Source organism: Schistocerca gregaria, chromosome 2 (genome assembly GCF_023897955.1).
Source record: "Schistocerca gregaria isolate iqSchGreg1 chromosome 2, iqSchGreg1.2, whole genome shotgun sequence".
NCBI classification, from domain to species: Eukaryota; Metazoa; Arthropoda; class Insecta; order Orthoptera; family Acrididae; genus Schistocerca; species Schistocerca gregaria.
This window is the reverse complement of record NC_064921.1, coordinates 471183065-471197506: the sequence shown is the minus strand read 5'-3', so window position 1 is coordinate 471197506 and position 14442 is coordinate 471183065. Positions and strand designations below refer to the sequence as shown.

The 14442-nt window shown below is 45.9% G+C and overlaps 1 protein-coding gene across 2 annotated transcripts in view; it reads right to left on the bottom strand.

Moving 5' to 3' along the window:
- Positions 1 to 14442, bottom strand: part of LOC126326403 (transcription factor SOX-21-like) — a 240031-nt gene that overhangs the window by 121748 nt on the left and 103841 nt on the right. The window lies entirely within an intron of this gene.

Below are 14442 nucleotides of genomic sequence, written 5' to 3'. Positions count from 1 at the left end.
TATCAGTAAGCGAGTAAGCGTGCTGTCCGTCCGTATAATGAGGAAGGTGCGCGATCTGAGTTTGACCGAGGGCAGGTTGTGATGGGCCGGACGCTCGGCACGAGCATTTCGGGAACTTGGCGACTTGTCGCGTGTTCGAGGAGTGCTGTGGTGAGTGTCCTCAACATGTGGCGAAACCAAGATGAAACTACGATCAGATGTATTGGGGTTGGGCGGCCACCCATCATTACGAACGTCGGATGTCGTAGGCTGGGCAGACTGGTAGAATAGGACAGTCGGCGGACAGTGGCGGAACTAACATCAGACTTCAACACTGAACACACAGTGCATTGAACACTCCTAACGATCGGCCTTCGCAGCCGTCGACCCATGCATGTGCCAATGTTACCAACACGACATCCGCAACTACGACTGAAATGGGCACGTGGCCATCGGCACTGGACGTTGGCGCAGTGGCAGAACGTTGGGTGATCTGGTGAATTCCGATACGTTGTTCATCTTGCTGATTGGAGAGTGCGGATCCGTCGTCTTCCAGGGGAACTGCTCCTTGACACCTGTGCTGTGGGACGAAGACAAACTGTCGGTGGCTCCAATATGCTGTGAGGAACATTCACGTGGGCATCCGTGGCTCCAGTAGAGCTCGTTCAAGGCAACACGACGGTCAAAGAGTATCTTACACTGATTTCAGACAACGTACACCCGCTTATGACGATCATGTTTCCCGACGACATTGGCATTTTTCAGCAAGATAATGCGCCATATCACAAGGCCACGAGTGTGATAGAGTGGTTCGAGGAACACTGTGGTGAGTTCCAATTGATGTGCTATCCGGCCAACCCACCATATCTGAGCCCGATCGAACAGATCCCGGATGTGACAATGTGGCGTCAGAGCTCATAGCCCTCCTCCCCGAAATTTACGGGAATTAGATGACGTGCGTGAGCAGATGTGGTGCCAACTCCCTCCAGCGACCTACTAAGGCCCTATCGCAAACGGTGCCGCCGTAGTGAGGTTGTCAATGGAACACAACGCACTGATCGTCGGATAAAGGAACAACCCCCATGCAGCCACCGTGTCACTGTGGAGTGTGAAATTGCGAATCTTGCAGAACTATGAAATGTGGTTGCAGCTGCATCCGCTGTTTGACGTTGGTTGATTCAAATGGCTCTGAGCACTATGGGACTTAACGTCTGAGATCATCAGTCCCCTAGAAATCAGAACTGCTTAAACCTAACTAACCTAGGGACATCACACACACCCCTGCCCGAGGCAGGGTTCGAACTGAAGCACCTAGAACCGCATTTACCTTGGTCCCTTAATGTCAGTTGTATTACGTAACGGTCATCTACTGCTGTATTTCACAGTGGCAGAACGCCTCCTCACCGTGGTCGACCATTCCCCCCCCCCCCCCCCCCCCCCTCATTAAGGTGAAACTATGCTACGAGCAGTACTAAGATCCCGGGCTACACTCGGCACGTTTCGTCGTCCTTCCACTTTCCCGGTGATTCTTCCCCATTCTCATCCAGAAGTTACCTTATCCAGAAGTTACGCCCCGGCCAAACATAGTCTTTTCCCGCTCCTTCATATGCCCATCTTACGGGACCAGCCCCATTTTGCGCTATAGTCACGCTGACCTCATGCAATGTGTCGTCCAACAACATGCTCCCGTCCTTTCATTTATTTCTATGTATGTTATGTTACCTTATGTGTCTGATGTGGGTAAGCGTATGTTTCATTCTAGGATGAAGACTGTTACACGTACTGGGAGCCATCAATATTTTCGGCTAGTGTTCTGGCATTTGAATGCTGTGCTTTAAGATGCAATGCAAAATTTAACGAATCAACGCTTGATTAAATTGTAAACCTGTGCACAATGCTGTGCGTCTGCAGGAATTTGTAAAGAACAAAATATGAGACGTGTTTATTCGTGAGCAGGTCTGCATTACACTGCTGATGAATAAGGTCTCTCAAGAAGCGCCAGGTAGTGGAAACTAAACTAGTACGACTTCTTTATTAAAATGTAAACAAGACCAAAAAAACAGAAGCAAAGTTTTTGGAAGGACTGTTAACGCATATAAAGGTATTCTCCACACATTCACGCCTCAGGTTTATACACTGAAGAGCCAAAAACACTGTTACAGCTGCCTAATATCATGTAGGGCTCCAGCGAGGAGAGGAGGCAGAAGTGCTGCAACACGACGTGGCATGGACTCGATTGATGTCTGAAGTAGTACTGCCAGGAACTGACACTATGAATCCTGCAGGGCTGTCCATGAATCCGTAAGTGTATGAGGGGTGGAGATCTCTTCTCAACAGCACGTTGCAAGGCATCCCAGATATGCTCAATAACGCTCATCTTTGGTGAGTTTGGTGCTTAGCGGACTTGTTTAAGCTCAGAAGAGTGTTCCTAGAGCGACACAGTATCAATTATGCAAGTATGGGCTGTCGCATTGTCCTGCTAGAATTAACCAAGTCTGGCATGCACAATGGACATGAATGGACGCAGGTGGTCAGACAAGATGCTTGCCTGTCAGAGTCATACGTAGGCATATCAGGGGTCCCATATCATTCCAACAGCACACACCCCACACCATTGCAGAGCCTCCACCAGCCTGAACAGCCCCTGCTGAAAGGCAGGCTCCGAAAGCCTATATCCATGTTGTTTCGTTGAATGGTTCGCACGCTGACATTTGTTGATGGCCCAGCATTGAAATCTGCAGAATTTTGCGGAAGTGTTGCACTTCTGTCACGTTGAACGATTGTCTTCAGGCGTCGTTGGTCCCATTCTTGCAGGGCCTTTTTCCGACCGCAGCAGTGCCGGAGATTTGATGTTTTACCGGATTCCTGATATTCACGGTACACTCGTGAAATGGCCGTACCGGAAAATTCTCATTTCATCGCTACCTTGGAGATGTGTTCCATCGCTCGTACGCCGATTATAACACCACGCCCAAACATAGTTGAATTTTGATAACCTGGTATCGCAGCAGAAGTAATCGATTTAAGACAGGCACCTGCTGTCTTATACAGGCGTTGCCGACCACAGCGCCTTTTTCTGCCTGCTTACATATATTTGTATTTAAATTCGCATGCCTCTATCAGTTTCTTTGGGGCTTCAGCGTATAAAAATGGGAATTACTTCGGATGTTACACTAGTGAATGACGCACTCGCTTCATTTGTGTATTCACCGTATCACTTATAGAGACCACTAAACATTTAGGTGACTCTCTTACACTGGATATAACATTCGATGTCCATTCTAGCAATGAAAACTATTGACGATCTATCGCTGAGCGTTATTAGTACTTCTTTCTTAAGAGAACTTGTGTTGATCAAATATTTTTGGTGCGTTTAAGAATTTCATGGACCGTTGAAGTCTTTTACAGAAAGCTCTATTTGATTTTGGTAAAATGATTACGACAATGGATGCTAATTTAGGCCGTCAATGAAAACGGACGTGCTTAATAACTAGGAATTATACCGTAAGTTATCCAGACAAAATATGTCAAATATTTCGGATGTTCAACACTTCACATAAGTGCTGACTGCTTACATAGACAAAAATCTGTCATTAATAGAAAATAAATCAGCATTTAAGCGATAATCGGTAACTTTCCAGTTCGTCTATCTGTCTCATTTTCATCGAAATCGCGTTTAATAAATACATTTCATACCCAGAAATAAGTTTTTAGCCCACTTTCACTTGCTGAGAGCAGCTATTCATGAGCATTTGAGAAAGTTTGTTATCTACTGGTACTAGTTGTAAGGTCCTATGGCCTTTGTATTTCCCTGGAGGAAGAGCGAGTGTCGTCATCCTCTGGGAACGTGGAGCCGAGGCAGTTTAGAGGATTACTAACAGGGTTTGTCACGCAATGCCCCGGCGTCGATTCCCCGTTAGACCGGTTCTTAAGGTGTTGCTTGCTCTGGGGTAGCCTGCTCTTTGTAAAGGGACTGTGGGAAGGCAGGCCAGGTGGACACCAGGAATATTGCAGAATGAGCAGGATCTGCTGCTACCCATCTCACAGCAGTGTCATCACGACACTAGGCGTCGCTGTAAGGAGATTCAGATGCTGGTCTGGTGTGGGTGATGAACGTACTACGGCCAACGAAACTAGAAGTGGTCACGCGCTTGTGAAGGAAATCGTTAATACACTGAATTTTCGCGTCCCTCAGCTTTCCGCACTTCCTTTAGTGCATCATCATCCCAGGACAGCCATATAGTTAAAAGTGATGAAAAAGCCAATTTTGACTAGAGAATGACTGATCAGGTGTAATGTTAATGTAGACGGAATTAATTACTGCAAACCGAAGCCAATTTGATCGATTACAGCAGGACATCTAGAGCATGTCACCGTTAAAGAATCGATACTGGTATATTCAGTGAATTTACTTTCCATGTAAAGTATAAGCATTCAGAACAAAATTATCTTGTACATCAGGGACACATGTATGGTAGCCGAAAATTCAAGTATGAATACTGCTTCAGACTGGTTGAAACAATATGGGAAGGTAGGGTTATTAGGGTTTAATGTCCTGAGGCCACTTGAAACGGATCGGATTGTTTCAAGGATAGGGAAGGAAACCGGCCGTGCCCTTTTCGAAGGAAACATAACGGAATTTGTTTGGATCCATTTAGGGAAATCACGGAAAACATAAATCAGGATGATCGGACGCGGGTTTGTAACGTCGCCCTCCAAAATGCAGGTCCGCTGTGCATCTCCGTACTACCTCGCTTGTAGTGTTTTGTTTTTCATGTTGATATTCCGGTTGCCAAGGGTTTATCTACCGACTTTCATTTGTCATTTGCAGTTCACTGTTGATTGTTGAGTTTACATAACGTCGTTTTGTCATCTGGAAGCCGGCCGCTGTGGCCGAGCGATTCTAGGCGCTTCAGTCCTGAACTGCGCGACTACAACGGTCTCAGGTTCGAATCCTGCTCCGGGCATGAATATGTGTGATGTCCTTAGGTTAGTTAGGTTTAAGTAGTTCTAAGTTCTAGGGGACTGATGGCCTCAGATGTTAAGGCCCATAGTGGTCAGAGCCATTTTAACCTTTTTTTGTCATCTGGTAATAGCGAATGGAGTTGTAAACTCTAGAAAATGATGGAGTGCCATGTTGTGAACTAGGAACATTTCCGACATGTTATTCTGTTTGTGTTCAGTGGAGGGTTGACAGCATGGGAGGCAGCCATAAACATGGGCTCCGTGTATGGGAATAATACGACTGGAACGGGTGGCGCCCAGCTCCTGGCAGCTGGTGATTGAGGCTCATTTATGTGGAGGACGGGCTGACTGCTGTCGTCACGGAAGCTTCGCCAAGCCCCAGCAGAGACTCGGCAGAATGTAGACAGCCAGTAAGAAGGCAGTACACGAAGTAAGTAACTCAAAAGAAGAGCAGGAAGTTCGCGCTTGAAGGAATGGAGGCAGTCTGGAAGACTCTGGGGTCTGATCTTGCGGGGCCTGGTCCTCGATGTGGAGATTGTTTGCTGGCTGGCTGACCGGACGGTACTTGATGTGGGATCGGCCACAACGGTGTAAGGAGAAGTTGGTTCTGTTTGGTGCAAAATGTCGGTTAAGTAAATCTCTGTGCCTGGCTGGGTTTCAGTTTAAGTTGTGCAAGTTGCCATAACGACGGGGCCGCTGTAGGGCCTAGTATGATAAGCATAAAATAACGTTTATATTACTGTTAACTGTTCTCAACGAATATTCTATTCTGTCTTTTAGTGCTAGCTTATAAGTACTTTTCCTTTTGTTAGTTGACTGTAATAGTTCGCGGTTTTAGCGTTTTTGCTTCTGCTGGGGCATTTGATTATTTTTTATTTTTTGCTTATTATTTTTGATATCTTTGTTTGTTTGTGCTCTGCTTTTTATTCGAAATCTAATAGTATTCTGAGAGTTGGATGATTTTACTGTTCGGTTTAAAAATGGCTCTGAGCACTATGGGACTTAACAGCTATGGTCATCAGTCCCCTAGAACTTAGAACTACTTAAACCTAACTAACCTAAGGACATCACACAACACCCAGTCATCACGAGGCAGAGAAAATCCCTGACCCCGCCGGAAATCGAACCCGGGAACCCGGGTGCGGAAAGCGAGGACGCTACCCCACGACCTTTTACTGTTCCCTCCACGGCCACGGAGCGCAACAGTCCAAATAAAATGGACAAATTGTTATATTAATATTAAATTGCATACTTGTGAATTGAGCGTTGGCTGTGCCTGTAGATTTGCAGGAGAGAGACGACTGGTACAGAATCTTTATTTGAATTAGGAAGTAAGGATAAGGACTGGAAATGAAACGTCGGATGGAAGCAGCTTTGGAAGGGGAGTAAAATAAGGTTGTTGAGTCCCCCCTTTATTGTTCAATTTACAACTGGAAGAGATTATTGCGAAAGGCATAGACGTAAAACGAGGAGTGTATTGGTGGAAAGAGAACAGAATTTATGACATTAGCTGATAACATGATAATTGAGGCAGAAAATGAACAAACTGTAATCAAATCCTGAAAGATTTGAATGAAGCTTTTGTGGGATATGAGATGAGAATTAATACAGCAAAAACGACATTTTAATCGGCAAAAGGACGATGGTGCCAAATGTTAAAATACGATAAGTTATTACTGGCCAGGTATAAGGAGTTAAATATCGAGGAAGCACGATCACTGAAGGAGCAGGTGGAAATTCGCATTGCTGTAGCGAGGGAGGCATTCGATAGAACGAGGAGGTTATTATGTGGCAGACTAGATGAAGGCCTGAGGAAATGGCTTGGCCAGTGTTTTGTCTGGAGAGTGGCACTCTACGGGGATGGAGCGTGGACACTGGGTCGAGAGGGTGAAAAAAGGCTGGAAGTATTCTAAATGTGGATGTCGAGGCGAATGGAGAGAATACGTTTGATGGAAAGAGTGAGTAACGAAAGAATGTTGGCACTAAACAAAGAAAAGTGCGAGGTCATCCACAAGGGTACTAAAATAAATCCGATAAAATTTGGGCATACAATAAATCGCACAAATTTAAGGGCTGTCAATTCGACTAAATACCTAGGAATTACAATTACGAGCAACTTAAATTGGAAAGACCATATAGATAACATTTTGGGGAAGGCGAAACAAAGACTGCGCTTTGTTGGCGGAACAGTTAGAAGATGCGACAAACCCCCTGAAGAGACAGCCTACATTACACTTGTCCGTCCTCTGCTGGAATATTGCTGCGCGGTATGGGGTCCTACCAGGTAGGATTGACGGAGGACATCGTGTTATCGCGCAATAGGAGTGATATGATACGCGAGTTGGGATGGCAGTCACTGAAACAAAGGCGGTTTTCATTGCGGCGAGATCTATTTACGAAATTTCAATCACCAACTTTCTCTTCCGAATGCAAAAATATTTCGTTGATACCCATCTTTGTAGGGAAAAATGATCATCATAATAAAATAAGAAAAATCAGAGCTCGAACGGAATGATTTAGGTGTTCCTTTTTCCCTTGCGCCAATCGAGAGTGGAATGGTAGAGAAGTAATATGCAATGGTTCGATGAACACTCTGTCAGGCACTTAAGTGTGAATTGCAGAGTAACCATTTAGATGTAAATGTAAATGTAGATGTAAAAACAGTCGGTGAGAGGAGAGGATTGCTGCAGATTATAAGAGAACTGAAGACGAACTGGATAGGATATTCGATGTGATGGGAGTGCTTGATAACAAGCTTTTTGAAGGTCCATTTTGTGGAACGAGATTGACAGGGACGAGGAGGTACAAGATGTTAGACGTCATAAAGGGAAGCGAAGATTATGCCGACCTCAAGAGGATGACAGGAGAGCATGGAGGATTACCACGTGAGAACCTGCCTTTGAGCAGACGACAGATGAAGACGATGACGCTGTTCATACGGTCTGATTAGTTTGACTGTTAATAAATATATTTAAATCTCATTGAGTATTTACGCCCATATAGTCCCCAGCAACTTTCCGGTCCCACTGCCCCAGCAACTTTCCGGTCCCACTGCCCCAGCAACTTTCCGGTCCCACTGTTTCCTGCGCCATATTTGTGGCGACAGACAAAACAGACAAGATATGGAGCCTTTTTACTGCTATACGTGCTCATTCACCATACAAGTTACCGCTTGAGAAGTGTACGCCAATTACACCAGAATAAACTGACCCTTCATAATTTTTTCGCCATTGTTTCAAACCAGTTTTCGTGGCACGATAGAACGCTGAGTAAAGCGCTGTCTGAGGAGCATGGTGAGAGGCGTTGGAACACCAGCAATTGGTTCCTTTGACTGCCAGCTTACTATGCCAAACATAAACTCCAGCTTTGTCAGGCTTAATATGTGTAGCATAAATATGCGACCTAGTAAGCTGCAACAAACGCCGAGCACAATAACGGCCTGTGGACTATTCTTGACTCAGAAAAGGCATTAACAACTCATACGCACAATGGATTTCTTCGAAGAACAACTGTTAGCCGGGGCGTGAGAGCGGGACAAAGGCTGCTCGTGATAGAAACGGCTTCGGAGCTGAGCGCACGTTCTCCGCGCAGATGTGGTGCTTTGTTTCAGCAGGCCTGCGCGCCAGCTGCGCGTGTACGCCAGCCATCACGCCTGTCGCCAGCAGAACGCAGCTAATACGTTGCCGCTTCACAAACAGGACGCCTAACCGTGCACTTGCGGAAAGAACCTGTCTGGGAATCAACATGCATCAACAACAAGATCGCTACGTAACGCGACCCACAGTATCCGTCTCCCTGCTCGGTTTTTGCGGATAAGAGGAAATGAGAGGGACGTTCAACAAGTGAAGCAATGCTTCTTTTTCTGAAAGCGGATTGGTTTTACTAAGGATTCCAACACACCAGATCATTAACTACTCTTCTGGCCACAAAACCCTGCTTTTCAGCGTAACCTCTGTTCAAGGCGACGGCCTTAGGCCGCCTTACTGGGAGGCTCTGTATGCCCGCATGATACTAGTCCACTTGTCGACGGCGGAGCCAGAGTCTTACTGCATCAATAACCTCCTTATCAGACTAGTAACGCACTTAGAGTTCCGCACAGACGGTTCTTCTTTGCTCTTTGTGGTCTTCTGTTACGCGGCAAGGAGCCCAATAGACGCACTCCTTTGTAAAATGAAGGAAGGAATATTCGATTTAACGTCACATCGACATTGAAGTCTTTGGGGACAGAGACCAATTTAGGATTGTGTTAAGGATGGGGAAAGAAATCGGCCGTGCCCTTTGCAAGGAACCTTCTCGGCATTTGCATGGAGCGATTAAGAGAATCGAGGAAAACCTAAATCTGGGTGGCCGCACACGGGTTTGAACCGTCGCCCTTCCGAATACAAGTCCAGTGTGCTAACCACTTCTCCACCTCGCTGGGTCGCACGCAATTGATTACCCCAACCAGTGGACGAGTGTATCAGCGTTATTAACAGAGACGTCCAGTTGAACAGCTAGGTGTCTGATTGTGATCCGTCCAACACCTGCAATGAGAGTGTCCGCACGTTCCAACAAGGCAGGAGTCACAGCTGAATGAGGTTGGACGGCATGCGGAAGATCAGACGGTCTCGTGCGACCTTCTTGAGCTGTCACAGACGCCTCAACCAACGGTTGACCGAGTTTTTATTCACTTCTAGGTCTCCGTAGACATTCTGCAAACGTTTATGAACATCTGCGATCCTTTGCTTTTCCTCCAAAACCAATTCAGTGACGACTCTCTGCTTACAGTACCCCTCCATTACAAAGGCCACTTTGAAAGCTATCTACAGAGCCGCAACCTATCGGAATTTCGTGTAACTATAAGTGCTGAAGCAAGAATATTCCACGATGTCCGACAGCAAATTACGCAGTTCTTCAACTGAATGATTCAAATGGCTCTGAGCACTATGTGACTTAACATCTGTGGTCATCAGTCCCCTAGAACTTAGAACTACGTAAACCTAACTAACCTAAGGACATCATACACATCCATGCCCGAGGCAGGATTCGAACCTGCGACCGTAACGGTCACGCGGTTCCAGACTGAAGAGCCTAGAACCGCACGGCCACACCGACCGGCCTTTTCAGCTGAAATTGGCCAATGTGCTACTCTACTTATTGAACTCCTCTCATACCAGGGTATGCTGTAAAGTAGTGCCTCCAAATTGTTTATGAGAAAACTAAAAGCCTTTAAACTTTCTACTTATCTATTCTTCATGTCTACAGATTTACAGCCCACTGCCGCTAGAGGGCTCCGAATTGTATCGTGTAACATGATGGTGTGTAACATAATTACGTCGGTACGTCAGAAACAACGCGCTCTAATCAAGTTTCGAATTCGAAGAGTTTTTCCACACATGGACCACTCTCTCTTTCAGCATGACAATGCAGACCACACACGAGCGCTGCGAAAATCCGACGCCTTGTTTTCACTGCCCGACTTGGCCCCATCCGATTCTCATTTATTTCCAAACCTTTTAGGACTTTACTTTGACTGTGTTGAAGCGGTGCAAGAGGAGATGAGGTTCTGGCCCCGTCAACAAACATTCTACAACGACTATATCAAAGTATGGTCCCTCGCTGGCAGAAATGTGTTCCTCGCCAGGGTCACTATGTTGGGAAATAAACATGGAGACTTCAGGAATTCAGAAGTAGGGTGTTAATAACGTTTGTTTTCTTTAACAAATTTTAAAGGTTTCCACATAAAAAATTCGGGTGTATTACTTTTCACCACACCCCTCTGCAGCCACAACACATCCTTGAGCCTGTTATCCTTCTGTGCCACAGCAAATTCTTTAACCGTATGCTGCCGGTGGATACTGAAATTTTGCAAATAAATTTAACTGATAGTGTACACCGGAAGCCGGCCGGAGTGGCCGTGCGGTTCTAGGCGCTACAGCCTGGAACCGAGCGACCGCTACGATCGCAGATTCAAATCCTGCCCCGAGCACGGATGTGTGTGATGTCCTTAGATTAGTTAGGTTTAATTAGTTCTAAGTTCTAGGCGACTGATGACATCAGAATTTAAGTCGCATAGTGCTCAGAGCCTTTGAACCATTTGTGCACCGGATCTCTGACGGTAGCGTCTCAAGTGGCCTGATTTTTCTACTTCTGAAGTTTCCATCCAAATTTAGATGAAGTAAATAGTGGATGATCACGACCACAATTCAACATATCATGTCAGATTTTTTATACGTAAGTTACAACTTTTTGTCGTAGTAACTGAAACACTTACCGTGAATTTTTTTTGAAACACTTCTTCAGCACTGGGAAGCCAAATGAAGTCGTATCTTGCGTACTGTTAAATGTTAGTCACATATTTCGTTTATAAAATATATATTAATTCACCATGACCTTGAATCATTTTGTCCATTATAATTATCCGGGCTGTTATGCCGTGTCCGGTTGATGAATTTTGTCTCAATTCCCAACGTTTCGTCTCCGACTGCGGGAGACATCTTCAAGGGGGTCCGTAGGTCGATAGAAGGTCCAACACACCCACTGGCTCGCTACTGACTGTCAGTAGCCGACAATGGCATAACAGCCCGGGTAATTATAATGGACATGATATTTCCGGCCGTGAAAGTCTACACTTGAATCATTTTATCGTGCTGCACTTGTCGATATAACAAACGTTGCGTTTAGTTCTCGTAAATATGTTTAAGAACGATGTTGATAAATTCACTGACTTCATATAAAACAGTATTTATGTCTGCACAAGGCAAATAGACAGAAATTGTAATGCTGACACTGCCTTTTGACACAATCTCACAGTAATTATAGCTGTGGATAATCACTGCTACACTCGCAGGCATCCGCATCGGACCAGACTTTAATCCACAACGTAGCTATTACTGCAGATATCCGTATACTCACAGACTATATTGAACACCCTTTCATCTGCCTCCTTCACTATGCTGAATATACTACGAGGGCGTGCCGAAAAGTAATGCCTCCGAATTTTTTATGTGGATACTCACAAGGCTTTATAAATAAAACAAACGTTGTTAACATTCTACAATCTACGTTAAGGAGCGGTTACTATTTAACTTTGACGCTGTACGACACCAGCTTGGTCTTCGGGTGATTGATCACGCCATGGGGACCAACTTTTTTTGCAGGTAAAATGTTCGCTGACTGTTCCGGCAACGCTAGGTGTCGATTCGGGCTGGTTGTATACCTCAGAAACGTCAGGGTGTAGACACTTTGTAGCGTTCATACACAACGTGTGTCGCCTATCATCCATTGATCTGCTCCGAGTGAAAGGCATTACACGGAGCAAAAGTTTAAATTCCTGATTCGGTTCTTAAATATCTGTCTTGGATTAGAGAGACTTATTCTTATAGTTTTCTTGTTATAAATCATGCTGTCAATTTAGTGGGGTGTAGTATGCTGCACATCTAGCTAGTTCGGTGAAATCTCGTCGTTATCGAGATGGCGAATACTGAAGGGCGGCTAGTGTCACTAGGAAGTGTCAACGAATATGTTGTCTCGAACAAACCTAGTTCCTCACGACGATGTTATCTGTAAACTCAAGACGCTTCTTGCAAAGACTTTGCAACTCCCTATATCTGTTTAATTCGGTCATTTTATATTACATATTTTTTCGCACCGTAAAGACACTGTAAATCCAAACCGTGCTCGACTGGAGAATCAACTATGTAGCCTCTGCTTTTCGAGGCCTCGGAACCACAGCAATCAGCTGTTTAGGTGAGGACTACGGCTGGCAAAACATATGTCACTGTAAAGCAAGTAGTCTCTCGTAAGCGAAGACAGGGCATGAGGTGAAAATAATGCAACATCGAGGTGGTGGGTACGGCTCAGAAACGTGCGTTATTAGTAAAAGAAAAAGAAAAAAAGAATGGAGGATCGAACACGAGGTTTCTCCCCAGGTACCACGTATAAAGGAGGAGAATGGATTTAGCGAATCATCGATGGAAAATATCAGTTAATCAAGGGGCTGGAGGTATGACGCAAGAAACTGTTTACAGAGCTGAGCTGTTGTAAAAGTACTGGAAGTTTCTGTCCAAGCAAAATTAACGAGAAGAATGACGGTGAAGGGAGACGGTACTGGAGACATCGAGCCGCATTCAGTCGGCAGAATAGAATTCACAGCATCATCGCCGTTTCCCCTCGGAGATGAAGCTTAGCCCATTGAAAAGGTGTTTTCGTGGCGAGGATGAGCGCGCAGTGTCCGGCACGTGTCTGCTGCCATAAGGACGCGTGTTTTCTCCCGCGTCGCCAGAATTGCGCACAAAAGGCGCCGCTAATTAATTCTTATCGCGGTGGAGCAGCCCGCGGGACTTTGTAATGCAGTGTGTCTGCCGGCTTCTTGTTCCGCGATGTCCTTTTCAGCGGCGCTTTGTCCGCGCCGTAATGCGGAGCACAATGGCGAGCGCTCCGACCCGGCCGCCTTAATGACGGCGCCGCGACGCCAGGCGCCGGAATGAGATTGTGCCGACAACTTGGCCGTGTTGTTTCGCGCCCTCCAAAGCCACTGTCATAATAGAGAGGGGGCGGGCGACCCCGTGTCGCCAGCCGACACCTCGCCGCTCTCCGAGGCCGCCTCGCACTGGCGCCGAATTTTTGCCTCGTGTTTAATTCGCCGTGCTGTTCCGCGGGGATACTTCACTGTTCGTTTGCAGGCAGAAAGAAAGAGAGAGTGAGATTTCAGGATGGGGGGACGGCGCTGTAAAGGAAAACTGCGAAACCAGTCAGTCAGCGTGGCATTACTGTCCGAAGATCTACATCCACATTACTCCACAAGCCACTGTACCGTGCTGGACAGCCGAAGACTCGGCAATCAAAAGGCGATGTGGTAGTGGGCCTACGAGAATCCCAGTTAAGAATATTTGGTAGAAAATGATTAGTATTGTAGACGCTTCTTTGGATCCTGTGTACCAATACCAGAAACCTCTTATGTCGTCGAAAAGTTGTTATCAGCACAACAATAAATGGTCCATATAGCAATCCGTAATCCAGTCCAGTAGAGAGCAGCTAGGTTCCAGTAACGCGTCACGAGGAAAATGTCAACATTCTTTTCTCAGTGAACGATGTGGCAGTGGAGCACCTGGCTACCGCTTATAAAGCTATTCTGGCCTGAAACCTAGAGCGCTATGTATCCTGAGCTTCCACGCCCCGAAATCTCTTTGACTCGATGACATCGATATCCTCTGCCAGAATGAACATCGTTACCCCTTTAGTTACTTCAACCAATCTACACTGATGAGACAAAAGATTAGGAGTACTAGTTTCATAGCTTGCTTGTCCGTCTTTGGACGAAATCCGTAACTGATTCTGCAGCTCAGGGATCCTACGGTATCTGAGTAGGTTTGTGGATTTATGTTGTGCTACAGCTACACGCAAAGGTCATGTAAATCGCGTAAATAACTGGCCGCTGATTTGCGGACACGGTGATGGCTCCCGATAACGACCCAGATGAGTTGCATAGGATTTTCATCAGGCGAATTTAGTCACCGA